Source organism: Thalia democratica, chromosome 5 (assembly GCF_965202585.1).
Source record: "Thalia democratica chromosome 5, ktThaDemo2.hap1.1, whole genome shotgun sequence".
NCBI lineage: Eukaryota > Metazoa > Chordata > Thaliacea > Salpida > Salpidae > Thalia > Thalia democratica.
Window position 1 is genome coordinate 39,889,285 of NC_139169.1, and position 7,616 is coordinate 39,896,900.

Below are 7,616 nucleotides of genomic sequence, written 5' to 3' on the forward strand. Positions count from 1 at the left end.
CAATACATTTTAGATACAAAAACATCTAAAAATTTAACTTAAAAAACAATAGTATTTGATGTTTTAGTAACAAAGTTAGTGAAAGGTACATACATTACAACAATTGAAATGAATAAATTTTAGATAACTCGTGTACCTAAATATTATATTATATTTTTTAGGTTGACCCTTAAACCAAGCTTTTTATCAATCTATATCTCTTTTAGTTCTCTAACTAATGTACATACGAGAAACCAACCAATTTTTTAACAAGAAAAACATATTTTTTAACAAAGCAGTGTATATTTTAGATAGAAGTATTTTGCAAGGTAATTTGCAATTATTTTTTTATTAATTTTAATTTTGTTCTAACTGTTTTAAAGTCGATATCAATTTCCACAGAAGTTTTGAACAAAAATAATCTTTTCACATATTTTAATTTATTCGCTTGTACTACATTATTTTCAAAAGTTTTTTTAAACTAGTAATTCACTTTTTTTTTGAATTTTCAAAATATAGGCTACGCTTTAACAAGTTTTTTACTTCACTCATGTTGTTAACAAGTTTTAGGCTTATCACGTGGCATATGAAACTTCTGATTACTTTTGCCCTTAGTTTTATTTTTGATATGCTGTCATCGATTATTAAAATTTATTTTACTTGAATTTAAAAAGTGTTTTTTTTTTGTAATGTTTGTAACTTGTATCTACTGTTGTAAGATAATAGTTTAACGGAAACAATCTGACTTAGTTTTTTTTTTATAACTAAGTTAAATATTTGATTCAAAGTATAAAATAGTTTTTCTTTGGTTATTTTTTAATGAAGACTATAAAAATTATTAACTAAAATACATTCTATGTGACATTTGTCTTTAAGACAAAATAGCATAGCTTAGGAAAAGGTTGTTATTTATAAATTTTTGTATTCACAAATGCAACTGAGACTGAAATTATTAGTTAACTTTTATAAATTCCCAAGTTAACGACCGATAAAGCATACAAGAATAAATGCCCTCAATGTTTTAGCTTCGACAATCGTAGTTGTAAGAGCAGTTGAGCCTTTTTCTCCAGTTTTGTCTCTTACCTACTTTGCAATAACACGAACGTCCGTACCGTAGCTCGGATCGTCAGCAGTGCATATTCGACCGATCTCATTGCAACCATGACTGTGTGCAAACACAAATCCGTTGATCAACGGGTCTTGGTTGTCTAGCGCAAAAACAATCGGCGCGCCAGAATCTCCGGGTGGCACTCGCGAACAAGTTCCAGTTTTACATCCGTAAGAAAGCTCCAAACAATTTTTCCAAAAAGTTCTAGTTTTCCCTGTCTTGCAACAGTTGTTGACTCTCCCGATGTAAATTAAAGGTTGCTGTTTCCATCATGGCCAATTTTGTTACACCCCCAACCTTGCACAACGCATTTCACACCTTTTTCAAGTTTTGTGCTGGTATCTAGAAGATTTGCCGGTTCAACTGCAAGCTCTACTGGTTGATCGCTTAAACGGGTTTTCTTGCTAAATTGAAAAGAGCTGTGTCGTACGTTGAACTTATAGGGTCATAAAGCTCATGTGTAATATTATCGTTATTTTATTGTTATTGGTGAATATTTTTGTGTTGGCACCATTTATGTCTTTTGCACCTGCTATGATGCGCATGTTTTCATAAGTGCAATATACTTTAACTCCATTTCATATCACTTTAACGCAACTTGCCTCAAGGTGAGCAGCAGTCAGGACCCAGTCGTAGTTTACAACGGTGCCGGCTAAGAGTTTGCTTACGCCTAGCACGCTTTTACACGTAGCAAAAAACCAAGTCGATCTTCACCAAGTGCTTCAGCGTTCACTCCCTTGCTACTGCTCCTACTGGAACCGGATCGTTTTCCTCGCCAGTTTTATCACTAACCCACTTTCGAATAATTCAGAAGTCTGTTCCTTGGCTCAGCCAGCCCGCAAGCAGAGCATTTCGCTTGAGATTGTTGCAACCCTTGCTGTGAACTGCAAACACGCAACCGTAATTGTCGTCGAACGGGTCCTGACGTTTTTCTAGCGCACAAACAACCGGCGCACCAGAGTCTCCTGGTGCTGCTTGTGAGAAAGTTCCAGTTTTTCATCCGTAAGAAAAAAAAATACACTCCTTGCGTAAAAGTACAAGATGTCCTCGCTACACTTGTCGGCTCATCCCGCGTATATTGGAGGCTGCCGCTTCGACTTTTGATTATCTTGTTGTATCCCCAACCTTGAACAACGCAATTCACACTATTTTCAAATTTCGTGCTGATTTTTAGCCGCCTAGCCTAAATTTTCAACTGTATCTGGTTGCCTAATTTTTTCTCCCTACATTTATCAGAGCTACACCGTATATAAGACCTATAGGATTATATAATTCATATACAATAATCATGTGAAATTACTTTTGTTTATTTCTAAAACTTGGCTGTTTTCACCATTATCGTTTACGTCTTTGACACCGGCTACTAACTTCATCATTATATATGTACAATGGTTTCCAGTTTCATTTACGAATCTGTTGAAATTTTCAACAACGTGACCTGCAGCCAGCACCCAGTTGTTGCTTAGAACTGTTCCGGCCCCTTGGGTAGATTTTTGTCGTTCAACACTTTGTAGCTGAAATGGGTATGTATGTACATCAAGTGTTTCAGCGTTCCTTCGCTGTTGTTCCGTTGAAAACTTGAACTTTTTTTTTGTATAAAAGCAGATAAAGAACTACAAAGTTAAAGGTCTTTTTTACACTGCGAGACATTTAGAAGCTTCCGAAAAACGAGGTTAAAACGAAAAGTTTATTAACAACATTTACACTTGGTAGAAAAAATCAGCTATAAAAACAATTCTTTGACGTAATTATATAAAGTTAAAGTATCTGCAACTTTTTTGCATGAAAAATTACCGGAAAAAGACTATGAAGGATTCGCTTTAATCTTTCAAAAGAGTGAACAGGCAAGAATAACACAAGCTATGATAATAACATATAATATTTAGAAAGTATATATGTTATTTTGTTTTAAGTTTTATACTTATTATACTTAAACATAAAAGTAACACATCTGTCAAATATTTTGCTGCTTTTTCATTATAAAACGGTTTTAAAAACTTTTCGATCTATAAAGAGTTCAATTTTATATTTTTCAAGTAAAATTATTAAGTATAAACAAACTGGTCTGTAAGCCTTTAATGAAGTAACTTGTGAAATTCTTCTATAACTTGTAATATTTTAACAAAACTACCCTCAAGCTAGGCTCTCAGTTTTTTTTATTTAAAAATAGCTTAAGGCTACATTACATACTAACAAAATTTTATTCTGTTGAGACTTAGTTAGTGCCATATTATAACTTGAAGAGTACCGAATAACATATTTAGATTTTTTTTGCTTAGTGTTTTTTATACAAAAATTAGACCATGTTGAAACTATTTTTAAGTTTTAATTTTAGGTTTTATATTTTGTACAAATATGTTTTAGTACATTTTCAGTTTTTATAATCGTAGTTATTAAGTCAAAGGCAAGTAAGTCAGTTATTAGTTGCATATTTTGACTTTATGTTAATATTTAAAAGTTGAAACCAATAAAATAAAAGCTTATTTTGAAAATTCCTGTAAATTATGTTAGCTTTACATCATGTTTTAAATCGATAAATTGAACTATCTCCTTTGAGATAAAAAGTATGTTAAGCTTAGAAAGTAGAATCAAAATATTTTAAAATACTATGTTAAGTTCTGATAATTAGTAAAAATTATTTAGTGCCTAAAGTACTTTTATTAAAAAAAGAATTAAGTTTGAAAAACTTAGCTTTGCAATGAAAACTTTTCTATAATTTAAATAATATACAATCAGTTTAAAGCTCTTATGACCATACTTATAAAACCAAGTGTTAGTTATAGACTTTAATTTAAGTAAATTTAGATCTAATCACTATTTAAAACAATATATACTATTATAAATCATTTAAAAGCAAATTAATAAAAATAAACTAAATATGTTTTACAACTTTACCAACCTTAGGTATTTATTGTCCGTTAAACTTTGAATTTAGTTTTATTTATGGTATCTTTAATCTTTATGTACATAAATAAAAAGATCAGAACTTAATTTAAATTAATTTATCAAGTGCTGGATGTCTCATAAAACAATTTTGTTTTTTTTTATGGTGAACTTATGAAAAATATTTTGAAACATTAAATTTTACTTTGAGTTTGAAAATAAATATTAAGGTCAGAGTTATTTAGTGTAATTTACCTTGTTAGTGCTTTGTTTAGGGAAGAATAAAACTAGTAAAATATAAAATTAAAAATTAGAGTTTATTTAAAAAATTATTTAAAAAGTAAATAAAAATTGTATCTATTTACAGAACAAAAACTATCTTCATAGTACTTGAATTTTTTAGGTTTACTTAGTGTGTTTTTGTTTATATATTAATTTAATCTTTTTGTAGTTTGTTCTAAGTTAAAGCTGTTTTAAGTTAACTCAAACCTTAACGTTTAAAGACTGTCTTATTAATATTCAATATAAGTTAATATAATATTTTTATTTTTTTAGGTGTTGATGTTTTTTAATATTACTTTTGTTCTTAAAACCCATTTTATAATTTTTTCACAACTATTTATCAGAGAAGCACTAAAGAATTTTTAAAGAATTTTTTATTTTTAAATGCGTGTATTTTTCTTTTTAGATTTTATGATTAGTTTGAAAAAAAAAATTTTTGGAACAACCTTAAAATTTTTCTTAATTTTGTTTGAAATTTTTCTTATGCATGGTAAGTTTCGCACATCATTGCTTTTACTCGATTGTAATGTGATTAAAACACAAATTTTTTAACAATTTTTCCGATACTCACACTACTTATTAATCCTAAAATTTCTTTTATGTAATTAATATCTTTATTGTGCTCTACTTCTTACTTAACATAGAAATACAACTTTTATATTTTGATTCAATTACAAGTTGAGTAATAAAAAATTGATAGGTTTTAAATTTAAAATTTTTTTAATGTATTTCGTGGAGTATAAAAATGTCAATTTTATATTATGATTTATTAAAGTTTTACAGTATACCTAAAATTATATATAACAAAATATTTTAGGGTTAAATTTAAAACAAATTTAAGACGTAAACTAGTCTTTGAAACTTCATTGCAAATGTTTTTATAAAAACAGATACTGGTAGTTGAATTGTTGACAAACCAAGAACTTTTTTTTAAGACTTATGTTTTAGCTTCATTATAGTTTTGTTCAATTCTTTATAATTACTTAAGTTTGATCGATACAAAAAAGTTATACATAACAACAAACAAAATCATTTACACCCAACTTATTTAAACTAGTTTAAACTAGTTTATGTAGTAAAAATAACAAAATATTTTAAACTAGATAGTATTATTACTTGTACAGCTTTTATTGCACAATCAAAAAGTTTACTTCTACAAAACTTAATTCTTCATTCGTATAAATTGTTTATCTTTATCATTTTAGTGTAGTGTGTTTAAAAAATAAAAAATTAAAAACTTACTTTTGAGAACTCAATGTGTAGTTAAAAATTGACTAACGGTACAACCGTTATAGGGCGTCAACGCGCTAAAATAATCTTGTAAACAAATTACGACTGCCTTTTTCACAGTTTTTTTATGCATATTAAGCAGCTCTTTAAATACAACCCTGTTGTTTAAATGGAGTCGGCAGTGGTTGTTAAAAAATATTTTTTACGGGCAGGTTTTTTTTTGTAATTTTTTTTCAGTTTTAAAATTTTTGTTTATAAATTAATTGTAGTTGAACTAGTATTATTGCTTACTTAGAAGTACATGAAAAATATTTTGTAGGCTTAAGTGTTAATAGAGAATATGTTTCATTGAGGTTTTTTATTAAAAACAATTTGCAGGCCAGATGTTTTGCTTGAAGGTTCGAATACGATAAGTGACCTGTAGCTTACTGGCCCTCTGCTTTAAACGCTTAAAACTGTTAAACTGTTAAAGTGTCAATAGTAAGTTACAAAGTAAAAAAAAATGTGTTTGTTGAGCACTTTAGTTAATAGGAGATAAGTAAGCGAAAGTTTTGGTTTTTTTATTTATAAAAGCGCTTCTAATTAAAACTAATTTTCAGAAAAATTTGCAGTTGTTCACTTCATTATAAGTGCTTTTTATTAAAAATTTACATCTAAACTAGTTGAAATTAATTAAGATTTAACTTTTTGCTTTTTTATAATTAAAGTTAGCTTAAAATAGTTTTCGTTTTACAAAGCAACTTCGGGTTTGAAGTTAATATTTAAAAAAAATTACAAATAAAATGTTTTTTATCATAATCAAAAAGCTTAAGTTGTAAGCCGTCAAGAAAACTTTTAAAATACCGATTTTTTTTATAATATTTATTGCAAAGGGACTACTTTACTAACTGATTTACAAAAATTGTTTCGTGAGTCAAAGTGGATTAAAATTAACGCCATGTGGGTCTTGTTAAAATTAGTAGAAGCTAAACTTAAGTATACAATGAAGTTATTTATTTAAGTATTAGTTTATTAAACTTCAACTTTAAGTATAAAAATTACAGTTTTAGCTACTAGTTCTTAAACATTATGCTTTATATACATCTTGTTTTTTATAAGTATTTTAATTACAAAAATTACAACGTTTTAAGACATTAATTTACAATAAAAAAACCTAACTAGCTAAATAAAAAAAATATTCATTAAGAAATTTTATAAGAACAAAACCAAAAAGTACCATTAAACGTTTTTCAAATATTGCACTCTTGTTTTAAAAAGTTTATGTGAGTAGAGTACAACCTAATCTCTTATGCAGTTAATAAGTAGCTATTTACCCTTTAACCTTTATAAACTTTTGTATAGCGGTGTAATAACACATGAACTTTCCATAACTCATGTTAGTAGATTGTTTTCTGTAACACATTGTCAAAATGATTTTATAATGTTAAGAATTTTACATAATAAGTTTTACTTTTAGTAAACTAAAAAAATTGTTTTTAAGTTTTTTTTTTTGTTTTAAATGATAATAAAAGTTTAAAAGTTTGGTTAAAAACTTAACTAGTGCAAGTACTAGATTATTTTCTTAAGTACTAAAAATTTGGCATTTTTTTAAATTTCTACAAATATAACACTTTTTACCTTGAAATAGTACATTAAAATATAAAATAATATGTTTTTTAACGTAAAAGTCTATCTTCGTAACCTTGTATAAATTATACTTATTTTGTTTATAAAAGTTGCTTTTGAAGATTTGTTAATGAGAACAAATATAAATAAAACAAAAGGAAATGAAAATTACATTTTCATGATATGAATAGAACAACACGTAATGTTATCGACAAAAGTTTAAAACAATGAACTTTCGCTTAAGTTTCGAATGGTTTGCCTGTTTTTAGAGCACATGATTATTTTAAAGTTGTACTTTTAAGTTGGTTATTGTTTTGTTTTAATTTTAATTTGTTTGTTGAAATAAAAAGTTACAACTAATAGAACATTTAGTTAATAAAGACTTAACATTTTTTAGATTGATTTTTTTTAACAGAATTAAAATTACTTATATTTTTCTTAACACATTGAAAAAAGATTTATATTTAACAAAGTTGTACAAGTATTAGTTTTTTAATTACTTAAAATTCTAAGGATATATTTGATTTTA